The sequence below is a fragment of the Podarcis pityusensis genome, assembly GCF_964106645.2.
Source record: "Podarcis pityusensis genome assembly, chromosome: 17".
Lineage (NCBI taxonomy): Eukaryota > Metazoa > Chordata > Lepidosauria > Squamata > Lacertidae > Podarcis > Podarcis pityusensis.
In genome coordinates, this window is record NC_138042.1 from 3,854,466 (window position 1) to 3,868,594 (window position 14,129).

Below are 14,129 nucleotides of genomic sequence, written 5' to 3' on the forward strand. Positions count from 1 at the left end.
CATGCCTCTGTATTTGGAGGTGTCCTCCACTTGAACAGCTTTCTGGTCCGAGTGGTTTAAAGATAAAGAGCCCTTAGAAGAGAGAGTAGGGAGAGGGCCTTGAGGTTGTCCATCTGCAGCACCTGGAAAGCAGACGGAGCAGGCCCACAAGTCTTCCCCACTATGGGGAGATTTATTATATTTTCATTTCTATTGTCATCATTATTTCCAAATTTGCACGTACGTATATAAATTAGTGGTCTAAACCACAGAGCCTAGGGCTTGCCCATCAGAAGGTCGGCGGTTCAAATCCCCGCGATGGGGTGAGCTCCCGTTGCTCGGTCCCTGCTCCTGCCAACCTAGCAGTTCGAAAGCACAAAGTGCAAGTAGATAAATAGGTACCCCTCCGGCGGGAAGGTAAACGGAGTTTCCGTGCGTTGCTCTGGTTCACCAGAAGTGGCTTAGTCATGCTGGCCACATGACCCGGAAGCTGTATGCTGGCTCCCTCGGCCAATAAAGCGAGATGAGCGCCGCAACCCCAGAGTTATTCGTGACTGGACCTAACGGTCGGGGTCCCTTTGCCTTTTATATAAATTAGGATATGCACATTTTTATGCAAAGTTCTTTCTTTCTTTCTTTCTTTCTTTCTTTCTTTCTTTTGTAATGAGTAGCTGTCCAATACAAAAAGAATGCTGATTGTGTTTGGGATTCATCTCCTGACTATTTAGGAGGCCATTCAACTGCTGTTATGGTCACATAAGCAAAAGTGGGGGGGACAGAGAATAGCCATTTCATCCTGAAGAGTTTATAGTCTTTTCTCCCCCATCACTGTGTAGCAACAGGCCACATAAAGCCAGGGTTGTCAACTTCTTTATTTGCCCTTGCACCTGTGCTATTAGTTCCTGCAGATATCAACAAGTAATATGCTGTGAAAAGCATTGCTTGCTTATTTCTGCAGCTCTCATGACTGCTAAATTGCAGAGGAGCAAGACCAGGCTGCTGGGCGTTGTGTCTTCCAGGGGCCAGCTGGAAACCCTAGGCTAAAGACCTGAACAAAGAAAAACCAAGTATTTTGTAAATATAGGACCATTGCTTCCCCGTCCTCTAATAAATATGAAAGGTTATGCAGAAGTTGAAAATGAGAAATTAATGCCATACGTTATAGCAGCAACTAGTTGCAGTATGTGGCAGCAACAGCAAAAGATAATTGACAATAAAATAAAAGCTATGCAAAAAGATGAAGACAAGATTATGTACAGGAAATGGCAGACAAAAATTATGTACAGTAAGTATTTGGAAAGATGGTTTCCTTTTATTAATTTCCAGAAGGAGAGAAGTTGAGTTTGGGTCAAATATTGGTGGGTGCTTTAAAATCCAACTCCCCATTGAAATGAATGGGAGCTGTGCCACAGCCAGCTAAAAGGTTCGCCAACTAAAAATAAATAAATCCAGGTGTGTGGTTTGCCTGTAGTTTTAAGAGGTAATTTTTGCTTAAGTGATAAGAGACAGAGAAAATGTTACTACATGAACAAAGTTCCATCTCCACACTTGCAGACCACTGCTCACTTTTAGGACTCTGCATGTTATACACGTGTGTGTGTATGTGTGTGATGCTCTGCTGGAGCGCACACCCTCCTTAACTGTGAAACAGTTGCTGCTAGAGGGTGTCAACTTTGTTACAGAATCTGGCCACTTTTATGGGGACAGATTGGCAAAATACACTTCCAGCACCCAGACCCCTGTCTAAGGAACAGAAGAGCTATCAAGAAGATAGAATTTGGTCAAAGTGGTTAACAGTAATGTATAAAATATACATCCAGGATATCTCTTTTTTTATTTTTAAAAAGTGTCATCTCTGCTAGGCCTCAGGATGCTTTCTAATTTGTGTAGTCTGTCCCAATGCCTGGGAACAGAAAGGATATGGGGCATAGATGTGGTTAAAAACATTGAAAAATCCCAAGAAGAATATGTGGGTTGCCCCTTTCCTCTGCCAAAGACAATCACTGCACATTTTGGAGGCACATGGTCAGGGCCAACCCAACACACCTGGGGTGTTCGAAGACGGCAACTGAAAAGACAGCCCCCCACCCTCCCCTTAATTTGCAATCCAGCGGGAAGTTTGCCTGTGCAAGTTGCACTGAGATGAAGAGGCCCATGGATCCGAGCTGCCTGTCTCTCACTCCGCCAACCTCAATTCCTCCAAACATCCAACTGCCTATGGTGGCTGCTTGGTGGTAGGACAGGCTTGGGGTGGGAGTGTAACTGTGCCTACACTTCCTTCCTGACTGAACCAACAAACATCCAAACTGGAGTTGCAGATGGCAGAGAGTAGAATCAACTTCCCCAGCAGTCCATATGAACCTGCTCAAGCCTTAAGATAAGCCTCAGAGGCCCCACTTCCCAGCCTACAGACAGGGCCTTTTCCGTGGTGGCCCCATATCTCTGAAACTATCTCTCAGAGGAAGCATTTGTTAACTTTTATTTTTATTTTTTAATTAAACATTTTATTTAGGCATACTTACAAACAAACAAACAAACAAACAAACAAACAAAACAATAAGATACACACACTTAACCACAAAATAAACCAAAGAAGTAAGAAGAAAAAGTAAGACAAAAGGAACATAAAATACCACACCCGTGTGACTTTTAAATATCCTTTAAAAATGATCTGTTTCCATCTTGAGTTTTACAAAAGGTGTTTTGCTGGCCTTTTAGTTTTATAACTGGATTATTATTGTTGTTGTTGTTGTTGTTGTTGTTGTTGTTATTGTCATTATTAAACTAATATTATTTTAGGTATGCTTATAAGCCACTTTGAGAGAGTGTTGCTCTGAGTGGTGGCAGAAAAATTTACTGAAGAAATAAAAAACGTAGGAGTGTGGAGGCTGACATTACAATTGGGGCTTAAAAAAAGCCAACCCCAGACCTGGCATTGTCTTGACCAAAAAACAGAACCAATTAGATGGGCTAAGGCAACGAAGGGTACGCTTGATTCTCAAGGCCAGCACAGATGTTTTCTTTATTAATAGGCAGAGATTGTTCGGGGTTTTAAATAGCAGTTCTGCAAGTGGGGATAAAAATCAGACTGGGGCTATCACACCACAAGGGTGCCCGGATGTGTTTTATTGCCGGGGGGGGGGCAAATTGTAGCTGCAGATATGGCAATTTCAATAAGGAAATCTAAGTTTAAGGCATTTTCAATAAGGAAATCTGATGGGATTTGGGCAGTGCCTGTACCAATCACAAATCTGCTGCTATTTCATCTACTTTAGTCCTCCATGGTTGGAGTCACTAAGAGGCAAGGAACACTCAACATCCCCAAGTATACCACTGATAGAAGTGAGGGGAAGTGTCACACTTGGGGGGGGGGGGACAAAGCCAACCTTCCACCCGTAACCATGGGTATCCTGGTTCTCTCACAGAACCTAATGCTGACCAGGGAGGGGGTGGAGGTGGCCTGCAAGGTAGCCTGTGGCACAAAGACCTCAGGCCACTGCTCCCCCTGCCAGAGGTCTTTGTGGCACAGAAGTCCCTCACCCCTCCACAACCCCTCACCTATCACCAGCCAGAATGGACAGAGTATTCTTAACTATTATTTTAAAAATCTGCTGCTGCTGCCACCAAATCCTCATGGGTGCCTTTCATTAAAACCATATATACACACACACACACACACACACACTATATATATATTGTGGGGGGCAGAATTAGGAAGGATGTGGATTTTGTGCCTCAGGTGCCATGTGCATACACACCAATTATGCTGAAGTGTGTGTACAGAAGAGAATGTTTAAATCAGGGACTGCGTTGCCAACCAGGGTGTTTAAGGAGGCAGGTGTGTCTGCCCATATGTGTGTGTTAGCAAACTGTTCTTATTTAACTGTCACATTTGTATCTTCCTTCAAGGATCTTAGGGCAGCATAGCTGGGATCGTTACCCCCTTTTATCTGCACAACAAGCCTGTGAGGATTAACTTTCAGTAAATGCTGAAAATAAATTGCCCAAGGCATTGAGATTAACAGCAGGTCTTTCCACTCCATCTGATATTCTGTCCATAATTATACCACATTCTCCTCTTGTTTACCTGAGTATTGTGGTCGTTATAAAACACTCAGTTACATCTTGGTTATATAGCTGTCTGGGACTGAATGTGCATTGGATCTACATGTGAGGACTAATGTGTCTGATTGTGATGGGGGATGACTGTGTATTCAACTGCTCTTGTTTTTTTAATGAATGATGGAGGTATATGCTGGGGGAGTGTAATGTTTGGCATGCAATGAATGTTGCCAACATACTGGGAAATTTGAGTGGAAAGCATAATGTTTGCATAAATGATGCATCATATTACGATCACAGTGAGCTAGCAACGCGCGTGTGAAGTCCCAAATGATGTGTGTGGAACTGGGGGCTGCAGTGCTTTATTTCTTTAAAAAAAATGTTTAGGAGGTACTCTCATTTCCCTACTCATATTGAAATACTGCCCCTCAATGAGGCCAAACTTAGATTCACAAAATGTTTAGGGCTATGCGTACCCCTGCGGCCCCCCAGGAAAAAGCACTGGGGGGCTGTATGTGAAGACTGCAACACAAGGGAGATGCAGAAGCATTATCAAACACTGCATGAATATGATTGCATGTATGTATGCCAGTACACGAGATTTTGAAAATCTGCATGTACGTACATTGGAGGTACACTTGAATCTGTGGTGTAAATAACATGTGTTTGCATACAACTGAAATGTGGATGTGCATGTGTACCATCTCATTTTGTGGCAGTCAGACCTGAGGCTGCATAGATGGATATGAAGTGATATAAATAGGCATGAATGGATAAGGATGGAGGCATGGGAGGGGAGTGTGTGCGAAGGGTGGATCTGGATGTGGTGCATAGATTTGAATGGAGGGATGAGAGTTGGTACACAATATTGATGAAGACTGAAAATGATGAAGCATTAGCTGAAGAGGAAAGGCATTTTTATGGAGGCAGCGCTTGAGCATGCCATGGGAAGGGGAGCATATGGGGGCTGAAAGAATCCAGAAAATGGCTGGACAAACTGATGGATGGATAAAAAGGGTTCAGACGAGGGGTGGGGAGACAGAAAAGAACCTGTTGGTGGACTAATACAAGCTTGGACGACTAGCCCGCTTGGTGCAGCAAGCAGAGAAACAGCATAGCAGGAGCTCTAGTACAGAAGCACAACAGGCAAGTCTCGCATGTGTTCAGCAACAACAAAAACAGCTCAGTAAAACCTTACATATTCACAGACACACAAACAATTCAGCAAATGGTGGATCCTCCTGTTTGGGGACACAGCAAAGAAGAACGATTTGGGGAGCTTCACCCGACCAAAACAGACCCGACAAATTCGATATCCCTCGACTGCCTGCAGCAAATTTAAGATGCCCATCATTTGCCCGTCGAGAGCCAGACTTCTAGGTTAGATCCGATGCCTACATAGGTGCATAAAACTTTCTTGGTTGGCGCTCTCCTTGTGCCCACCTAGGCAGATCCCTGCCCCTTGCGCACCCGCCCCGCCGCCCGGGGCTTCCTGGACCCCCACCGCCCCCTCCCCACCCGCAGGACCCCTTGCCACGAGAGAGCGCCCTGCCGGCGCGGGACCCGGCCAGGGCGCGAGCGAGGCAAGCCGCAGGGCTGTGCGCACAACCCCCCGCCTGCCCCCGCGAGCCCTGCGCGGCTTCCCGCCGCCCTGCCCTACCTCTCCGCCTTTCACTCCCGCGCCCGATCCTCCGCTGCCAGAACCACCAGCAGCGCGCGCGCTTCGCCCGCCGCAATCCGCCGTCGTTTGCATTCCTTCGGCGTCCGCGTCCTGCGCGCTTCCCAGACTGGCGCTGCGTGCGCCTCGCGGGGGCGGCGGGAGTGGGATGCGCGCGCGCGCACAAGCAGCCCCCCCCCCCCAGCGCGCAATCCCACTCCCTCCCCAGCCCCGCTTCGCCCTGCCCTGCCCTCTGCCAAGCCTGCCCCCCCCCCGATGGCTGCCCTCCATCCTACCTGCTGGCAGCCAGGCGGGAGCGCCGTGCGGAGTCAGCCCATGCCCGAGCCCGGCAGCCCCTTCCCGGCCCACGGAGCCAGCCAGCCACGCAGAGCGGCCCGCCTCCCGCCTCCACGCCTGGCGCGCCGGCTCCCTCCACCCTCCTCCTCGCCCGTCTCCCTTAAAGCAGCGCTCGGGCCCGGCCTTGTAAGGAAATAACTGGCCGGCGCCGTGGTCTCTCCGGAGAGGCTGGAAATCGCCGGAGGGGGACACGAGTGGTCACTCCAGAGCCGCTACTGCCTGAGAAGGAGGGACCATCAGAGGACATACGATCGGTCCAGGGTGTCGGGCACGATCTCCGAAACAGAGCCTCCACGTGCGGCGGCAGTGTATCTCTTGGCAGAGGGAGCTGAAGTCCTCTGTTGGAAGATCGCGTCTGACACGAAGGGACTAAGTCCCCCTGCGCTGCAGGGCTACCCTCCCACCCCCCCCAACTGCAATTCAGAGATATCATAGAACAATTCTAATTAACCTTGCGGGATGGTTGTCAAAAGGACCAGATCATACACCTGAAGCACTCTGAATACAGGCTTGTTCGCGTGGCACCTTGTATTGAGCACAGCTACAGTATGTCTCTACACAGGGCCACGTGTGTGTACACTCCGTGATTTGCACATTCAGTTACTGCGTATGCAGACTGAACCCTCTTAAAATGTTACGTGTGAATGACCCTGGAAGCCTGTGGCTCAGTTATTTGTTGACACATGTAAGCAGATTGTTCGCCTCTCTAACATCCTCCTAACAGCATCTGGTGGTGGTTCTTATTACAGTATTACAGATTCTGGGGCAAAGAACAAGGCAGGGCTGTTCCTGTGTTGCTCTGCTTGTAAGCCACTTCACAAGCACATGCAAAGCCACTGGTGTTCAGAGCATCCAGTGCCAAATGACAGGGCCGGCCCGCCCAGGAGACAAGGTGTGGTGACGGACCCAGCCTCCAAGGGAGGCATTGCCCGCTTCCAACGCTGCTGCTACTGTGGTGGCAGCAATAGCTTTGGTGCGGTTCCCAGAGGCTGGGTCTGCCGCCTCCTTGGCAGCCTCCCCCGCCCCCAGCAACCTCTTGGCAAATTTCTAACACATTTTTTCCTAACATAGTTTTTTGAAAATAGTATTTTATGACCACAAATCCATTTTCAACATGGGAATAATAATGCTACTCTACTTAGAGGGATACTCCAAGGATTACTGAGATAATGTATGTGAAGTTCTGCAGACTTGCAACTAGCACTATCCCAGCCTGTTCACAGGTCCTTATATGATCAGTGAAAACAGTTGGTCCTGGCAAGTTTTAACCGCTCTCAATCTTAACCTGATAGCTGCCATTTGTCCAGATTTTAATTTGTCTGAATTAATTTTAAGATGTATTTTAATTAATTGATGGCTGCTTTTATGTATACTGTGTTATTTATATGATGTTAGCCGCTCTGAGCCCAGCTCCAGCTGGGGAAGGCGGGGTACAAATAAAAATTATTATTGTTGTTGTTGTTATTATTATTATTACTATTATTATTAAATGGGATATGCTGCTGGTCTCCTCCCACCCTTGTCCCTGATGTTGATCTCCCCCACCTACATCCAGATGTAGATGTTCACTCACCCCTTCTTCCTCAGCAAGAAGGAAGGCACTATTTTGTGGTTCGCTTCAGGTGCCAAAATGTCTTGAGCCTGCCCTGCTAGATTGACCCAAATTCTGACGCAGCAAGGCACTTATAGATGACACAGATAGAAGAACTGAATCACAGTTCAGCAGTGCCGACTTGGACCCCAGACTGTGGGTGCCCAGCACGCATGCAGCGCCATTGTAACATTGTGTGGCATGACCTCATGACGCCATGTGATGTTGTGACAGCATGGCGTGGGGTGCACACACTCTGGTGCCACAGTGGTGACTGGGCCGGAGCCTGTGCCTCTGGTCGCAGCAGGCCCATGGCGTGTAGGTGCAGGCGCCGTCTAAGTCGCCCCCATGGCGCTGGAGTAGCAGAGGTAAGGTGGCGACTGGCAGGGGAGGGGAGGGGTAGAGGCCAGGCACCCACAGCAAAAAAATTGTGGGTGCCCAGGCAGCCCAGGCCCCCTGAAGCTGGCACCACTGCAAGTGTTAATCTTGCCCAGTCCTGATCATAGCTGCTGTAGGCCTCTGGTTGGCCCCTTTGAGAACCAGGTGCTGGAGTAGGTCACCTTTGGCCTGATCCAGCAGCGCTCTTCTTCTGTCATAGAATCATAGAATCATAGAGTTGGAAGAGACCACAAGGGCCATCGAGTCCAACCCCCTGCCAAGCAGGAAACACCACCAGAGCACTCCTGACATATGGTTGTCAAGCCTCTGCTTAAAGACCTCCAAAGAAGGAGACTCCACCACACTCCTTGGCAGCAAATTCCACTGTCAAACAGCTCTTACTGTCAGGAAGTTCTTCCTAATGTTTAGGTGGAATCTTCTTTCTTGTAGTTTGGATCCATTGCTCCGTGTCCGCTTCTCTGGAGCAGCAGAAAACAACCTTTCTCCCTCCTCTATGTGACATCCTTTTATATATTTGAACATGGCTATCATATCACCCCTTAACCTCCTCTTCTCCAGGCTAAACATGCCCAGCTCCCTTAGCCGTTCCTCATAAGGCATCGTTTCCAGGCCTTTGACCATTTTGGTTGCCCTCCTCTGGACACGTTCCAGTTTATCAGTGTCCTTCTTGAACTGTGGTGCCCAGAACTGGACACAGTACTCCAGGTGAGGTCTGACCAGAGCAGAATACAGTGGCACTATTACTTCCCTTGATCTAGATGCTATACTCCTATTGATGCAGCCCAGAATTGCATTGGCTTTTTTAGCTGCCGCGTCACACTGTTGGCTCATGTCAAGTTTGTGGTCAACCAAGACTCCTAGATCCTTTTCACATGTACTGCTCTCAAGCCAGGTGTCACCCATCTTGTATTTGTGCCTCTCATTTTTTTTGCCCAATTGCAATACTTTACATTTCTCCCTGTTAAAATTCATCTTGTTTGTTTTGGCCCAGTTCTCTAATCTGTCAAGGTCATTTTGAAGTGTGATCCTGTCCTCTGGGGTGTTAGCCACCCCTCCCAGTTTGGTGTCATCTGCAAATTTGATCAGGATGCCCTTGAGTCCATCATCCAAGTCGTTGATAAAGATGTTGAATAAGACCGGGCCCAAGACAGAACCCTGTGGCACCCCACTAGTCACTCTTCTCCAGGATGAAGAGGAACCATTGATGAGCACCCTTTGGGTTCGGTCAGTCAGCCAGTTACTTAATCTGTGGCCCTTGCAGACACTGATGGACTACAGCACCCCTTGGCCCTGAGCACTGGCAATACAAGCTGTTGGGAGTCGGGAGTACAATGAGATCCAGAGGTCCACTGGTTTCCCATTCCTGATCTATGGCAAAAGATGCTGACACAGTCAACAGGGAAAGTGCAAAAGCAATGCTCCTCAGCACCCATCAATTGCACATGTTCCAGCTAGACTATTCCCTTCTCTCCCCACACCAACTGTCTTGTGGGAAGGATTCTGGTGCATATGTGTGTGTGTATTTTAATGTGGTTTGATGTTTCTAGTGAGCTGTCTTGGAAGGATTTGTATGCTGAAAGGCGGGATAAAAATCACGGAAAGAAATAACCTGCCTTAATTAGAGGCTCCGCTTGCCTTGCCACGGCCAATGTCTATTGATAGACAAGATATTTTGCTGCCTGGGGCAAATGGCACCCACAATTCTAACAAAGCACTCAAATTATTTTGGCCCCCAAGGAAGAAAGTTCCAGGCACATGTGTCTCTGCCCCTCTATCCAGTAAAAAAATATAACAATAATAAATTCAAGTAACTAAAAATGGGCTGCCCTTCCATCCACCTCACATCGCTGAATGGTAGGGCTGGCCTGGGATAGGCCTATCCTCTCATGTCCACAATGGTCTAGAAGGGGAGGGAGTGGGGGACTGGCAACCTAGGAGAGGAGGGCAACTGATAACTTCTAGGCACAAGTTATGGACCATCCTCCTTTCCAAAGGCGGTTAGGGAAAGATCAGTGTTGGCATTCGTGCAGATAAATGAGCTGTTTTGCAACACATGGACACTAGATGGCATGTTTGCTTCAGTAAGGCAACAACACACTCAAGCATATGGTTGTGGGCAGTACACATGTATGTTGAAAAGCATTGTGTTTGAGGCAAGAGACAATTTAAGCCAGACTTTCCCAATCTCGGGCCCCAAAAAGTTATTGGACTACAATTCCCACCATCCCTGAACCATGATGGCTGGTGCTGATGGAAGTTGCAGTCCAACACCACCTGGGGACAGAAAGTTGGGAAAGGCTGATATGGATGGGTTTTTTGCGTGTGTGAATGGGAGACCATCAAGATTCCATGATCATATTTTTTCAGTTGTGGCCCCGATCTGGTGGAACGCTCTGTCACAAGAGACCAGGGCCCTGCGGGACTTGACATCTTTCTGCAGGGCCTGCAAGACAGAGCTGTTCCACTAGGCCTTTGGCCAAGGCACAGTCTGACCCCCTCGTTTGGTAATCCTCACAGAACTCTAGCCCAATGGTTGCCATTGATTTGATTTTGAACTGATTTTAGAATGAATTGATTTTAGAATGCTGTGTTTCTTTTATTGTTGTTAGCCACTCTGAGCCCATCTTCGACTGGGGAGGGCAGGATATAAATAATTTTTTTATTATTTTTATGACGATGATGATGATGATGTACCCCTGGAGTTGTGGTAAAGAGGCACAGGCCAACCTCCACTGAGGTAGAGGATGGCATATTTGAATGCTAAAAGGACTACGCACACACACATACACACAGCTGGAGGAGAAACATTCAGCCTTTCCTTATCCCTAAGAAGTTTTATTTTGTAATGGGGTCATTCCAACACATAGCCTCAAACTGGCAGCCTGAAGTGGTAGAATCCAGGAAAAGCTTTATCAGTTGATCTGTTATGTACTGAGCTGAATCCTAGATCAATAGGATCCAGAACGCAGCAGTCTGATTGGTCCGCAGGAGCCACCCAATCCAGCTCCAGGTGGAAGTGAATCAGCGATCTGATTGGCTTGCAGCAGCAGCCAATCAGGCTTCTGGAGGAGGTGAATCCACAACCTGATTGGCCTACAGGAGCAGCCCGGAATTAGCCAATCACACAGGGCCCATTGTGTAAATAATGTATATATAGCTAGACGTTTGTGGTTGAAGTTTCATTCATTGCTACTATGAGCTGAATAAAGAGCATGAAATTCACTCTCGACTCCAAGTATATTTCATGATCCCACCAAATGTACAAATGGGTCATAAGCAGCTAACTAGGACAGCTCACTTCAGGGTGGATCACCAGTTAATGGGTATTGGAAAAGATCCTGGCGAGCCCCTGGCAGTCAATGTAGCCATCACTAAACTAGGCAGGCAAATGATCTGACCTGTTGTGTGGTCTGTTGCAACAGTGCAGCGTGGAGGTGCTGTGGGTGCTGTGGCCTCAGGCACATTTCTTTTAGGGGGCACAACCAGGCGCCCCCACAGCAGGCTCCCTCATTGGAGCCTAACTCTGGCATGTGTGGGGGCTGTAGAGACAGCTTCCTTGTGTGGCCCAATGCCACCAGCCGCAGCTCCACTTCCAGGTCAAGCCTGACCGAGGGGTGGAGGGAGGCTGCATTGTGTGAGGCACCTGGCCACAACAGGTCTCACCTCTGTCGGGGGTGTGCCCCAGGCGCCCACCCAGAGCACCTTTAGATTATGCTCCACCACTGGTCTGTTGGTTGGCAAAGAAGAATTAGTTCTAAAAAGGAGAATTTCCTGGATGCCAGGATCCAGGTTTGGGGCAAGTGCTTTTTGGTGGGAGAACCCCAGCAGAGATTTAAAACCACAAAACATGCAGCAAAGCAAAGCATGGAAATATAGGCTGTTAGACCTTTAAAACATGTCCTTCTAAGTCCCTTCCAAAATTTCTCACTCCCCCTAGAGTAGAAAATGACCACACATTTGGTAAGCTAAAAATGGTTTATTTACAAACTCTCCAAAGATCAGATTCATGTGCTTTTGCATAACCTAGCATTCAGAAAACACAGGCAGTAAAACTTAGGTTAGTTCCAAAGTGATGGAAGTTCCTAGATTATTGTTATAGGAACATAAGGATGGCTTGTAGAAATGCCATCATGAGAACAAGTAATCATGAATGTATAATAAAAAGGATGTCTGGAGATACCACCCAAGTCTCCAGTTCTGAGCAGCCCTAAGGCCATTTATGGAACATTCATGAAATTCCACCTGGTTACAGTAGGGGGCTCCATGTCCATTCCACATGTAGGCAGCCGTGCTTTCTCAGCCAGAACTTACTTGACTTTAAAGACCATCATAAAGACAAATCTCGTTGCCACAGGATGGCAATGGAAATATTTGCAGGGCAGAACCTGAGAAACTCAGGACAAAATCAGAACTAGAATTCTGCAGTAGGAATTAGTTAAAGATGCAATTCAATACCGATTTGGTTTAAAAAAATATGCAACCTTCCCAGTAATACTTTTATACTGTAAAGCACCATGCGAAGGGCAGTAGATAAATATAATATGAATGAATGAATGGAACTGAACTCCTCTGGAAGCAATGTTATCAACTTCTGTTGATGCACAAGAAATACCAAGACTGCTATTAATGGGCATTGCTCCAAAAGATGTTGCTCCTTATCCCCTGTTCTCCTCCTTATTGGGGGAGGAGAATTGACCCTCACTGAAACATTTGACAACTTCCAGGTATTGCAAAAAAGCTTTGAATTTAGATGATAGAATAGAGCAAGGAGGCAAATGGGGGAAGCAATAGGTTTTATTAAATTACGCTGTAGGCTGCAACTTGATCAGAAATACATTGCACTACACCAGTGACTCACAGGATTAAAACCTCATGCAAGGTGGCAAAGTCCCGAGAGATCAAGTGACATGCCCAAGGTCATGTGAGGTATATATAACGGCAGAGTTGGAGTGTCTGCCTTTACCTTTCTTACCCCCACAATTCCTCCCATTCATTTCCTTTACTGAAAAGCCCTGGAGTGTTTCTGTTCTGCTCTGTATAAGAATCAGCTGGTCTGTGGGTCATTGCCAGATTTCCATGCCAAACCCAGATGGTCTGTGGGCCAAAGCCAAACCCCAGAAGGCTTTGTGTGTGAATTGCAGTGGAAATCTCATCACCTTCTGGGGCAACACGGAAATCCCCTCTTCCCGCATCACCCACCTTTTGCAAAATTGCTCATCCCATTTAATTTCAGCAGAAGAAACGAGACTCACCATCTGGTGACTTTTCCTCCATCTGGGAAAGGTGACAAGGAATGTGTCAGCTGAAAAACACATGTCTTCACACACACACATTTTCAGAAAGGCCATGACTTTCCTCCCATAATGTAAAGGGAACCAATATGGAATGGGATATGAGGCCTGGAAGAGGCAGGGACATTAAGAGTTTCAGGTGAAGTCCTGAGGGCAGGAGGCTTTTGGTTTTTTTTGTCTCAGTGGGACAAGAAATGGGGTCATATTGGACTTCTCCCTTTTAAGGAGTGGCCTGATTATTATTTATTTATACAATACAATTGAAGCACAGCGTGCCTCTATGGGATTGCATGAGGAGCTCAGCAGGTTCCTCTCTGGCAATTTAATGTGGATAATGCAGGGGAGAACAGAGGGAGTGGTGAGGAGGAGGCGGCAAGCAAATGTAGAAAAGAATCCTATTATTAGATAAGAACCTAAGAAGAACCTTGCTGGATCAGACCCATGGCCATCTAGCCTAGCATCCTCCCTCACAGTGGCCAGCTAGAGGCCCCCAAGGGAAGCCCACAAACAGGACCTGAGCGTGTGTTTGTGTATGGGAAAGAGAGGGGGGTGGGGAGAGGGGGTAGGACACTGTATTCTTGACTTGATTTGAAGCTGCTGGGCACCAGCCCTGTGACAGATGACATCCTCTCTGAGGAAGGGGCTTCTCCTCTGCTCAGGGCAGGAGGCAACACACCTCCAGGTGGTAAGATCTGTCAGGGTTTCTAATCCTGACTTCTCTTTCACACTAGATGAGCCTTCAGGGGGGAGCTCTTGGCATAGGCTTTGCTGCAGCCAGCACAGGTGTGCATGG